This window comes from Xenopus laevis, chromosome 4L (assembly GCF_017654675.1).
Source record: "Xenopus laevis strain J_2021 chromosome 4L, Xenopus_laevis_v10.1, whole genome shotgun sequence".
In the NCBI taxonomy this organism is placed as follows: domain Eukaryota; kingdom Metazoa; phylum Chordata; class Amphibia; order Anura; family Pipidae; genus Xenopus; species Xenopus laevis.
Window position 1 is genome coordinate 29,794,723 of NC_054377.1, and position 13,749 is coordinate 29,808,471.

Genomic DNA, 13,749 nt, shown 5'->3' on the forward strand with positions numbered 1-13,749 from the left:
GGGTTTGCAATCTAAGATTAAATTGCTCCTGGTGTTACAGTTACATCTAAAATTCACCGACATGACACTGACCATTTTTTTTGCAGTCTGCACAATGCATCCTACATTGTGTAACTTGCTTCTAGCCTTTCTGAGTCCTTTTTGGATACAGATACATGTAGGCATCCCCTCCCACTTGCCCCCTACTCGCGCCCCCATGACATGCAAATTAGGGCGCATCAGGAGTCGCAATATGCATTGGGGCCCTGTCTTAACACTAGCAATTTGAGCAAATGGCAGAGCGGCTGCTGTAATATGCCCTAGATAGTCACTTTTTATTGGGCCTGTGAATCCTAGTTGAGAACTGAATGACACTGCTCTTTGCACCGGTTGCAATTGCCGGATTTTTTGATTTGGCACACTCTGCAGAGTGTTGAATTCCCTGGGATTCTGTATGACAACATTTTCTGGGCCTCACCTACCCCGGCCCCAACTCCACCCCAGATCCCACCCACACCACAATAAAAAGTCTGCACAGACATCAGCGCTAAAATAGTAAAAACACCATCCTCACACAAGTTATAAAAGCCACTCGTGGCCAGCTTTCTCCCCACAAGTTATAGGAAGCCATTGGTGGCCAGGGCCCCCCTTCAAGTTAAAAAGAAAAACTGGTTACCAGCCTACCCAAAAATTAAAATAAAAATTGGCGGACCTATAAAAGTAAAAAAACCCAAAAGATTAGTGGCCAGGGTCCCCCATAAAAATGTAAAAAAATTGGTGGCCATGGATTTAAAAAAAAAAAAAAAAAAAAGACCATTGGTGTTCAGTGGAACTTACCTTAACAGGCCTTCTTCATTCTCCTCTTCTTTGCACTTCATTTGGTTGATTCTCCTCTTCTTCGGGTTCTTGTGGTGGCTTTTGGCTCCTTGTGGCGGATTTTGGCTCCTTGTGGCTCCATTTGGCTCCTTCATTGGGTTTCAGCTCTTTTTGGTGCTGCATCAGCAACTCAAGTGGCAGCCATCTAATATGGGAAGTGCAGCATGTCTGGGCCCCCCTTTACAGCTTAAAAAAAAAGGGCCCGGTACAGCTGTCCTCCCTGATGGCGGCCCTGGCCATGCATGCTCAGTAAGTGGTCAATAAGGGGCATGTTCTTGTGCTTCTTAGCACTCAGGCACTTGCACCCGGGTAGTAATTAATGACCCCTATAGTGTTGTTTTCCCAGAACATTTAACAGATAACAGGCTGCAAAGTTTAAATTTGGTTTGAATGTAATTATACATTACACTTTTGCTATGAATTTTATCTTTGGAAAGTGTATCCTTATTATTCAGTAACCTTTTACCTGTGTATCCTCTAAAATGCATGGTAAGACTGACTTTGACTGTTTTAAAATGATTATATACCACTGCTCTGTGTAGTTTTTGTTATCATGCATGCTGTTCTTATCTGCATTTCCAGGAACATTATCTATTTGGAAAACTTTAACATGGTTAGGTGTGCCTCTTTACACATATTTTATTGTAACTATGTTGGGATAAAATATTCATTTAATCATCAGAATCAGAAAAAATCAAAAATCAGATTTATATTAAATATACAATACTATAGAGTAGCAAACCCAAAAAAAGAATATGGCTGGAACGGCCATATTTTTTATACTGAACCAACCTAAAGGTTCAGCATCTTTATAGTATTAATGATTCAGGCCTTCAAATTTGTCAAAGGAGTTTCCTATCTTGGATTTTGTTATGAGTGTCTGTGGCATGTACATGCTCAGTGTCCTTTGAGCAACTGGCTTAGGGGTCGTCACAACAAACGAGGTTTGCCTGTCATATAAGCTGATGCTACAGGGCTGATTATTTTGCTAATTGTGTTGGTTACTGAGCTGCCATGTAACAATAATTAATAACTATTCCGCCTCAGCCTTATATTGTGACATATATATTTTATAAATTCAGTATCTTATGCATTTGGTCCCAAAGCTCAGTAAGTGGCAGCAGCACAGAGCATGTGCAGTGAATCAGCAGAAGAGAAGATGGGGAGCTACTGGGGCATCTTTGGAGGGGTGTGCAAAAGAGGTTCATGCCTAAATCATAGTATTGGGGGAATGTACCGCTCCCCCCCCCCAGCTTGCTGGTTAGTCCCTGTGACGCTGTGTCACCATCACGCATGCGGGGGCTGCAAGGTGGTCTGCCACTGTTTGGAGGCACAGATCTTTACTGTTAAAGGGCCATGGGGGCCATGTTCTGGTATAGAAACCTATAACATAATATACAACTTTTTTTTCCTTACTTCTTTAGTTAAGCTGTAGTTTTTCTTTACTCATATGTCCATGTCAGTAGAATCATGATATCTCATGCAAAGGCAGAAGGAAGAATCTTCATGCAGTAGAACAATTCTACTGACATGGACACCTGCAGGGATGTGATTGCCCACGAACGTCAAAAGGCCCCATGTACTATCATCCTAACTGTATATGCTATTTATGGGATACACTATCCCATGGATTTTCTATAATCATTTAACTCATATTAACATATAAAAAAGAGTGTGTGTGTGTATATATAATATAAATACTCAAAGCCACGAAAGGAGACAAAGTTGAAGAGCCAAAGCCGCAAAAATACTCAAAGCCATGAAAGGAGACAAAGTTGAAGTCCTGAACCTGCGAAAAGAGCCGAGCCACGAGTTCAGTTCTACTGAACACCAATGTGTTGTTTTTTTAAATTTTATTAGACCCCTAGCCACTAATGTACATTATTTTGATACTCTATAGGCCTCTGCCACCAATGTTTTTTAAAAAAATATTCTCTGGGGCCCCAATGTTTCTTTTTAACTTGTTACTTTTTTTTGACTTACAGTGACCCTGACCTGAAGTATACAGTCTATATTTCCTCTTGAATTAAATTAATTTTCTAATTCAATACTTTTCAAACTATGGGGCCCCACCTAAAGACTAACTAGGGTGACATTTGGGGTGATTGCTTAATTATGTTTTGGATATCCCTTAACTACAGTTTAAAAAAAAGTCTTAAAATCTTCCATGTAAGACATGTAAAGGCAGGTATGGGATCCGTTATCGATAAATCCATTTTAAGCAAATAATTTTTAAAAATGATTTCCTTTTCCTGTAATAAAAAGTACCTTGTATTGGATCCTAACTAAGCTGCATGAATCTATATTGGTGGCAAAACAATTCTTTTGCATTTATTTAACATTTAAAGGATTTTAAGCTGAGTTAAGGATTTCTGGGAGTTGTAGTTTGTAAGCAGCTAGAAGAATTCAAGTTGGATTTCCCTGCTTATGCAGTTTTTATCATTTGTTTTTTGCTATTTTTAGTCCAGGAACATTCATGTAATTACATCATGTTCAAGGTTTAAGTGTTAAACAAAATACTGACCTTAGTCCTGAAGATTGGTGATGTGGTTGCTGCAATCAGCTGAAAGGTTATAAGTCAGAAATACTTGCATGTAAGTGATTGGTTGTCTGAAATGATGTGTGACTGGATATCAGTTTTCCCACATTTATAATAAGTAAATTGGTCTACTATTCTTCATTAACAGACCAGTTACATGTAAAGTACTTAAGCATGTTATTAATAAATAACATTCTGCTAATGTTGAAAGTGAGGATCAAACACATACACTTATGTATGACTAATAGCTCTATGCTGTGTGTCACTGTGACTGCCATTCCTGATGTAACACTGCTGTTCACGCACGTCTGTAAATTTACCAAAGGCAAACAAAAATACCAGGTGAGGGGAAAAAAGGCTGTAATTTTCCACTCTTCATGGCTGTTGTGCATTTGCTAATCCAGCATTATAACTGAGCATGTTCCAAATAAGGTCCAGCAGAAAGTCAGTTCTTTTCAGGCACAGACCTACCATTATTTGAGCTTAACCTAAAATAATAGAACTTTCTTAGCCTGCTGCCAGTACTGCCCAGTCTGGTGGTCATTATACAGACACTGTAAACAGCTATAGCTAAAATATGTTACAGGTATAGACGGAAACATAAACCCTGAATGGCACTTGATAGGGGGAACACTTGTGGTGTGGTAATGGGGGGTCCAGGGCTGGATTTCAACCCAAACCACCCCTAGGCTGCTCGTAGACCCCCCCGCCACTCGTACCCCTACTCCCTTAGCTACTGCCCAATGCTGCTGGTGCCATTCCCTGATCACCAGAACTAGAGACTGGGTGCAGGAGATTCAAACAACTGTCAAATTCTCCCCCCGGTCTCCAGTTCCGATGCATTCAGCCGGCTTCATGCTGCCCCCAGATCTTTGCTGTTTTAGGCCCAGCCGAAGGGTTGCCACCTGGCTGGTATTTTACTGGCAGCTAAAAATTCCGGTTGATCCCAATGCTATTAATAGGGAAAAAAGATAAATATATAGGAAGGCCGGTATTTTTTTCCCAGAAAAGGTGGCAACCCTAGGCCCAGGCCTTTATGGGCTGCCCACAAATCCAGACCTGGGGGTTTCCCAGTTACTTGTGCAAGCACACAAAGCCCAATGATGTCACAAAATGCTCACTGCATGCACAGTGAGCATTCAGATGGGGAGATACCCAAAATCTGGTTGAATCCCTTTTGGTGACTGGGGGAAAGCATCTAAACTGGCTAACTCCCAAAACAATCAGAGGATCAATTGTCCAGAATACTTGGGAGCTGGGAGATTCTGGATTCTTTTTCCAAATTTGAATCACTATTCCGTAAGTCTGCTAAAATCCTTAAATAAACCCAATAGGATTGTTTTGCCACCAATTTGTATTAATTATATTTTAGTTGGGGTCAAGTACAAGGTACTGTTTTATTATTACAAAGATGAAAGAAGTCATTTATAAAAATTAGCATTCTGGATAATGAGTTTCGGATAAGGGATCCTATCCCAAGATATTGTTTACAGTCTTTTATCCTGTTACTATCCAGCTGTTGCTGAACTACATATGCTTGCATCCACAGACAGTCAGTGGGGATGCTGGGAGATCTGGTTTTGGGTGTTATCCAACAGGTGCATAATTTCTAATGATCTAATGACACAATTGGCAAACAGAAATTACTGCTCAGCCTGCAGTGTACTTTGCACCTGCTATTAAACTGCCCTTATTTGTTTGAGGCACACTACAGGGATGCATATCTAGTCACATATTGATAGCTGGATCACTTTTTTTGAATGACAGGCCATTTATAGACTCATCTTAGCTAAACAGCCCCAAGATTTCTGATGACAAGCCTGGGCATAGGACAGAAGGGAGATAATACAAGATATACTTGCAGAGATGCAAAGTACAATACATTTGGAAGGTCATGGGGGGGGGATCCTGTCCTCACTAATAATAGCATTATTATGAGATATACAGTATATATATATATATATATATATATATATATATATATATATATATATATATATATATATATATATATATATATATAAAAATCCTTTGTGATCCGCACTCCACTGGAATCAAAAAGCCACCCAGGTGCTACTCACATAAACATGTATAAATATAAGTCCAAGAAGCCTTAGTGCACACTGGGATTTACTTAAAAATATAATTTTATTTTGTTACATTAAAACAGGTCAACCTTTATATACACTATTAAAATACCAGCCAGGTGGAAAAACTAAAATGTGCAGCCAATGAGGCAAGTTTTTCAACCATTGTCGAGCAGGTTACCAGGGGCGGCAAAAAAATACCTCTGGTACTACTGGTCTCTAAACTGTGAGCGCGGGATAGGTAAGCACTTTTTCGGGGTGAGGGAGGACAACTCCTGTGTTAGGAGTGGGATCATTAGTGCAGTGGTAATGCTGCCAGTAGATGCATAAGGAGGATGGGGGATCAGGGGCAGATTAATGCACAGACTAGGCTATAGTCTATAGGCCCAGTGTGATCAAGGGCCCATCTAGCTTTATAAATGATCATTTCTATTTTCTTTTAAGAAAAGGTCGGGCACACTTGTTAGTAGAAGATGGCAGGAAAGATGTATGGGCCGATGCTTGCAGATGCAGTGACTTTGGCGGTGCACACCAAACTGACCCAATGTAGAGAGCTTGGATGCACGTGTGCCTGGTAGCCTAGAAGGGGGGCCTGTGGATGTAGCCTTGGGGTCCCACATCTCAATAATCTGCCACTGTGGGGGATTAGTACAAGGGCCCACAGGACACTAGTTACAATACTTTCCAATGAAGTGTTGTAAAGTAACTCCACCAATATTTTCCTCTCCTTATATAAAGGGAAAAATGAAAGTTAACGCTAATCTTGTTTGGGGCAATACTTTTTCTGTTTGACCTCCCCCCCCCACTTATGTAGTTCCACCACTGTTTTTAAGGAGAGAACATAGGCTAAAAGAAGACAAGCAGGAATGCAGTACTCAAGGTTTATTCCTGCAGTTAGAGCGCGTTCAAGGTTTAAGTGAAAAGCAGAATGACCTTTGTCCTGTAGATTAATAATGTGGTTGCTGCAATTAGCTAAAATACATTCATGTTAGTGATGTTAGTGATGAGATATCAGTAAAACAGGACAATATTCTCTATAAATAGATCATAATTACAAATACAGTACCCTTCTAAAATAATATTTAGCATTAAATATGGATATGGATAATTGTATGTACTGAATGTATTTATTTATATAGTGCCACAAATGTACACAGTGCTTGACAAGGCATAAAACAGTGTTAATGTTGTTATAAGTGCTTAGCAGTTTTAGTACACAGTTGGGATGAGTTCCCTGCCCCAATGAGCTTACGATCTATTAGGAAAAGGAAACAACAGAAACTAAAAGGAAAAAGGCAATTGCCCATGGCGCATCGCATGTGGACCATTTTTTAATAAAGCATCTCTATGAAATAGCAGATCACACATTTTAATCAAGTGAAAACGCTTTACTATATTACAATTTTTTTTAAATTTAGTTGCAGGTAAATTTGTAATATCCTTAACTTTAGCCCCAGCCCGCCAAGCTAAGCCCTCAACCTGCCCTAATCCTATGTTTTCCCTTTGCGATCTCTCCTAGCTCCACCTTCTAGTTGCCAGTCAGGTTATAGCCCTGCCCTTTTAACATCAGCCGGCCTTTGCAGAGCTGTAAACTCCCCCTACTTTATAAGGAATTATTAATTGCGGCTTCAGGAGAGGTTCTACGCATGTGTGAACTTCCAGTGATGTCACTTATTATTAAGTCTCAGACCTGGAAAATTTGGCAAATCTCCCTATCCTTGCTGTTATAACCAGCACCACCCCATTTATGTCATAACCGCCCCCTTCATCACAGCCTCCAGTCACGCAGTAAAAAGAATTTCAAAAGGTGGCAACCCTACCCACAGGCCCAGGCCCAGATTTACAAACTTGCCGCCCCTAGGCCGGCTCTACTCATCGCCCCCGCTTCCCTGCCGGTGCCGTCCCCTTCGCTTCCCCTGTCCAGCACTGTTACCTCCACTTCCGGTTTCCCCCTGTCCAGCGATGTCCCCTTGCCTTCCAGGGCCTTCCGCTTTCTGTGTGTGCGCATAGCTTAACACTCTGGAACAGCACTGTGCCGTCCCCTTCACTTCCCCCTGTCCAGCACTGTCGCCTCCACTTCCGCTTCCCCCTGTCCAACGATGTCCCTCACCTTCCAGGTGCCGTCCTCTTCCCCCTCAGTGTGTGCGCGCATATGCGCACATCTTAACACTTGGGAACAGCACTGGAGACTGACATGAGTCTCCAGCGCTAGTTACTGATGCGGCTGGGCCGCCCCTGAAATTGCGCCGCCCTAGTCCCGGGCCTATGTGGCCTTGCCACAAATCCGGGCCTGCACAGGCCAGAAATGGCCATCCAATGTATTTTTACTGGACCCTTCAGTCTCTTCTAGTGGTTGTAGGATCAAATTAAATATGTTTTTTACAACTGTACCTATTTGCATACCTCCCAACATTTCAAAAACTTAAAGAGGGACATGGTGAGTTTTTTTTGACCATGCCCATTTAATGGCCAGACCTCCTAAATACCATGTGCATTTTACAAAATTTGACTGGCTATGGAAAGTTTGAACACATTTCTGGGAGTTTTAGAGCCATGTTTTACGTGTTATATGCTAATGAAGATGAAAACTGTGAGTCTCAGTTCTCCCAAGAGACCTGCTTTTCTTAAATAGTTACAATTGTATCTTTGCTTATCTTTAATTGTCACAAATATATCAAAGTGTAGGTGCTGAGTGTTCTGGGCTCTCTGCCAAGAACCTCTTATTTAATTAAATTTCAGAAACTTGTATCTGTTTCTGGCTGTTCAGTACAGGAGACCAATAAGAAAGCCAGGACATTTCATGCACATTCCAGCACTGCGGTCACAGCTGTCAATATCAGGAATGTCCCACAAAAAAATGGAAAGTTGGGGGGTATGTTTTCGTTATGGATTTGCCCTTCTCTTCTATATGAACATATCTGTTGGGAGTATGGAGTGGAAATAAAGCCCTGGGATTTTTTAATCAACAAGTTTGTGAAGATTGAGGATAAGGGCACAAGGGGAAAACTGTCACTTGTGGTAAAAATACACTAAAAATGTCACCCTAACAGCATTGAATATATACATTTGCTGCTGTTACAACCCTCGGTAATAGCTCCATTCTCTATGTGTCATTCTGACACAGGCCATTCCTGTGATGAAATTGCTGTTCCTACAGTTCTGTAAATTTACCAAAGGCAAATACAAATAGAAGGTATGGAAAAACCACTGACAGTGGTTGCTGTACGTTTGCTAACCCAGCATTGTTACCAATAAGCTCCAGTGGAAGGTTTGCAAAGCAGCTACAAATCCAGCATTATTTGTGCCTATTCTGAAATATCAGCACTTTCTCAGTCTGATGCCAGTAGGGTTGTCATCCTGCTGTTTTTTCACCAGTCTAGCCAGTGAAATACCTGTCAAGGCCGGGGCCAATGTTACAAATATACTACCAATGAACTTGCTGCACTACACAATTTTAAAATAGTTTTTTGCGACCCTTTCCCACCCATTTGAGGGGTTGTTCACCTTTGAATTAACTGTTTATTATGATGCATGAGACAATTTCCAAGGGGTTTTCAATTTTTATTATTTTGGTTAAGATTTTATTTAGCAACACTCCAATTTGTAATTTTAGCAATCTGGTTGCTAGGGTTCAAATTACCCTAGCAACCATGCACTGATTTGACTAAGAGACTGGAATATCAATAGGAGAGGCCTGGATAGAAGGATGAAAGAAAAAAAGTAGCAATAACTATAATGTATAATGTTAATATGCAATTTCCAATGCTAAAATGTTTCGATTTATGCTGTATAACTGTGAGAAATGATAAAACAAAAGTTTTTTCTTAACCCTCAGGGTATTTGAATATGATGACAATGTCCTCCTCTGCGTAGGAGAGTATCCATTTTCTGAAAGTAAAAATGTACAAAAATCAGCTATGACGAAAGTAAATGCTGTAATGTTATCTAATAAAAAAGCTTTAAAAGAAAAAGCTATAAAAAGAAAAAACAATCCCTTCTTGTATCACCACCCAATCAGGGCCAGTTAATTCATATTCAGAATGTGCTGCTAAGATGCTAGTAGGGTCCAGCCTGGTGGTTACTAGACAGAAATGCTAAAGAACTACAAAAAATATTATACGGTAGTCTAGCATCAGGTCGGGTACCCACAGTCAGTTTTTCAGCAGAAAACTCTTGAATCCCTAATTATGTGTGTGGTCCATGTGAAGTGGACCCTCCCTGGGTAGCAGGCTCTGATCTGTAATTTGTCCTCCCATTCCTTTCCCAGGAGAAACATTTTTGGTAACCAGGTTAATCTGCCTCCCAGAGTTTTCAATGTTACATTGAGTTTATGTGTTTCCCAGGTTGGGATAAAGCTAAGGCCCTGCAGACTGGGTCAGGCAGAGGGTCTGGGGAAGGGGGCAAAGCTGATAGGTGGTTCTGGATCAGGCAGGAATGTGCCTACCACTTCTAAATTAAGTTTGTCAATTTTTTTGCCATAGAATAATATAATGATATGTTAACATATGAAGACCCAAAAATAAACCGAGAGCAATGTGTCTCTGGTGCAATACACACAAAGCAAAGAAAAAAATATGTGGCTTATGAGTAGGTGTTGTCAGAAAAGTGGGGCTGTATTTTCCATGTGACAACTTCTACTTGAGTTTCTCCTGATTTCACTTTGAAATTCTGGCAACTTTATATTAGAAGAATATGGTATAGGTCCGTTATACATCCTTTGCTGGTCAACAGATCCTAGCATTAGTTAATGCCTGTATGGAATACTGGGAGTTTTAGTTCTGTGAAAGCTGCAATTTGATCACAGTATTAGCTATGGTAAAAAAGGCATGAAGGGGTTGGGTGGAATGTCAGATGCTGACAAGCTCTTACATTCCACCCCAGGCATTTTACACTAGAAGTATATGGGGGGACTGTTTCGGGGGCTTTGACATTTTTAGTTTTCAGAGAGCTGTGCTAAAAGTGCCCAAAGGAGTCCCATGTGCCATTTTGCTTGATGTGTTAGGGTGGCAGTGGGGTTGGTAATCAATTTTGCTGTTGGACAGAGTAACTTTTAGTTACACCTCTACACTCCTCAGTGTTCCAAGATGTCAAAACAAAGATGGTGAAAATAAGGTGCTTGCTGAAATTATCTTGAACACATTAACCAGTGACGTAACTATAGAGGAAGAAGCCCCGGCCGGGGTGGGGGAGAAGGCCCAGGCTGTGGGGTCTGCTTCTTCTGCCCTATACAATTAACATCTATTAAAGTGAGATAGCGGCTCCGGGTGAGCCGGGCCTTCTGAAGATTCTTTTGGAGGGGGGCCAAGCATGCTCTTGTTAAGCTGCTGACATTAACCTTTCTAAAATTCAAGTGATCTTGATATGTTACAAATACAAGTACAAGCATCACTTGTCTGAGCCTCTGAATTTGGAGGGATGCTGGAAAACACAGCTGAAGAGACAAAGGGATGGGCAGTATATCCAATTTAAACTTTGTATCAGGCAGAAAGAATTTCATATAATTTAATTAAGGCACCTTTTTAAAACACATAGGAAATGCATGGATTTAAATTTGGACACTTCATGATAAAAAGGAGTCCTCCTTGTGTCATCCAACCAGGGGCGTAACTACTGGGGGAGCAGGGGGTGCAACTGGGCCAGGGCCCGCACCCCCCGCAGGGCCCCCCCGGCAGATCACGCGTGCTGCAGCTGGCTGGAGTCGGCTGCAGGCGCAGAGAAAAATCGCAGGGAGGAGGGTGGGAGCGGGCCCGGCTGCACGGCCCGCACTAGGGCCTGCCCTCACCTAGTTCCATTACTGCATTCAACTTAAGGGGTCCATAGATGCACCAATGATATCATACAGAACAAATTTTCATACCATATTCAGTGTGTCTATGGTGGGAAATGAGACGACCGATATCGGCAGAAGACTTGGATATCAGTCGGCTCATCAGTTCAGGCACCCGAGCACCCAAACATTGGCCACTGTTAGTGGTGACTTGTCAGATACGAGACAAATTTTCTTGTTTCTACCTGTATAACAGCTCTACACGTGTGTTCTGAAACAAACAATATTTCCTAGAAAGATCTTTTCCAGGAAAGTTTGTAATTAGTTATGTCTATGGCCACCTTTAGACAGCAAAATATTAGGGCACATGCTACTTTACCTAAATTCTAAAAAGCAAGCATACATGCATAATAAAACAGAAGCAAATAATATGTGAAAAATCCAGGGAATGTTTTTGCAAAACTTTTTAACTCCCTATGCCGCCCAAGAAATGCTGGTTCTTATATTTTAGTGAGAAATGGAAAGTTAAAAATGCCCTAACCATAAAACTTTATGTATTTTCTGTCTTTCACTAATATTTCCGCCTATGAAAGTAATGCCATACTATTTGACACTAGTGCACATCTTCCTCTCTATTACACATCATCAGAGGTGGCTACTCCAGCTCAAGAAGTCAAGCATAGAAAGTATTTCACATGAACTGACCTGTACGTGCAAAGAAAGCAGGAATGCAATACAGTAACTGTTACTATCCACCCCCCTCCAACCTCCCAGCCAAAGTCATTGTCTACAAAAGCCAGTAAATCAAAAGAAGTTCCACAGTGGTAGTGCTAGCAATTATATAGAGCAATGTAGAGCAGGGGAAGAAAGCTTTGTAGCTGAACCAGTAAACCTGTGCAACTACATTTGTAGTTAAGCAACAAGTACTTTAAGTGCAATGGTTACATGCAAAGGTTACTAGTTTAAAGGAGAAGGAAAGCTACTGAGGCATTTTATTGCCAATAGATTAGCTGCAATAGTGCAAGCTAGAATTATATATTTATTCTGTAGAATGTTTTACCATACCTGAGTAAAAAGCTCTAGAATCTCTCTGTTTGTTTAGTATAGCAGCTGCAGTATTAGCTTGGTGTGACATCACTTCCTGCCTGAGTCTCTCCCTGCTCACTTATAGCTCTGGGCTCAGATTACAGCAGAGAAGGGGAGGGGTAGAGGAGCATGCTCATGCCTGGGGCAAGGAGGTTTAAGATAAAGTCTGATACAAAAGCCCATGTGTACACAATAGAAGGAAATAAATGCAGTTTCTTTTGACAGAGGACTCAGAGCAGCACTAATTGAGGGTTTACTGGTATATTTAGGTGGACCTTTCTGATAAGGCTTACTTAGTTTTAACCTTTCCTTCTCCTTTAATGGTAGTTTAGGGCATCTACACTTCTTATAATGTAAGCTCTCGTGAGCAGTGTCTCCTGACAATATCCAATTGCAACTGAGAACTAATTTTGGTGAAATATTTGTCTGTATATATAAACTGTTGGAAAAATTATTTATGAATGATACTAATAATAATAGCTCAACAGGATAGGTGCTTACTATTCTCTGGGTGGTTCTTCTGGTGTCTGTCAGTTCAACTGTGTTAGTGCTGAATAAAAGGTCCCCTTAATACCCCTTCCCAACAAGTTAGCATATAGCTGTTTAGGGTAATGGCAAATGAGAGATTTACTGGGTTTTGCTCTCCAAGCATTTAGACATTTGCTGTCCCCCATTTATTTCAACAGAAATCATCTGGTTCCGCGTGTGTGTACTTGGATTCGGGTGATTGTCATGCCCAGATTTGTTGGCAGGCCACAAAGGCCCGGGCCTAAGGCAGCAGAAATCTGGAGCTGCACTAGTGACTAGGTGGAAGATTTTGACGGGGGACAGGTGGGAGTGCGAGCCGACAGGCAGCCTTGGGGTGCACAATTTTTAAGTCTGGCCCTGGTTGACTGTCATCTTTGGAGGTGGTGACAGTTTCAGGATTCTTCTATGGCAACTAGGGTATTAATAACATTGGGATCAACCATCATTTTTACCGGCCAGGCCGCAAAGTGTAACTTTATGGAAGCAGCTTTGGACACAAATTGCTTCAATAGATAAATGACTGCAGCAGATAAAATGACTGCTGGACAGCAACTACACTTGCGGATAAATACAAAATATCTACTAATTTTGGTACCAAACACTATGAATATTTCTTGGCAAATACTGCTTAAATGGGCACTGAGATTCAGTGTGCAAAAAGACTATTGCTACGAAGTGCCCATCAACACATATATTGGCGGCCAATTTAATCTGTTCGCATGTGAACAGCTCACCCGTAAGTGATAGTGACCCAGGTGCATATACCCCGGGTCCTGCTCCTAAATTCACAGTGCCTTAAAAAGTATTAAGGGTAAATCGTCCAAAGGAACTCACCAGATCCAGGTGCATCGCCCCAAGCCCGTAGCTGTAGGTGAGTCACGATCAAT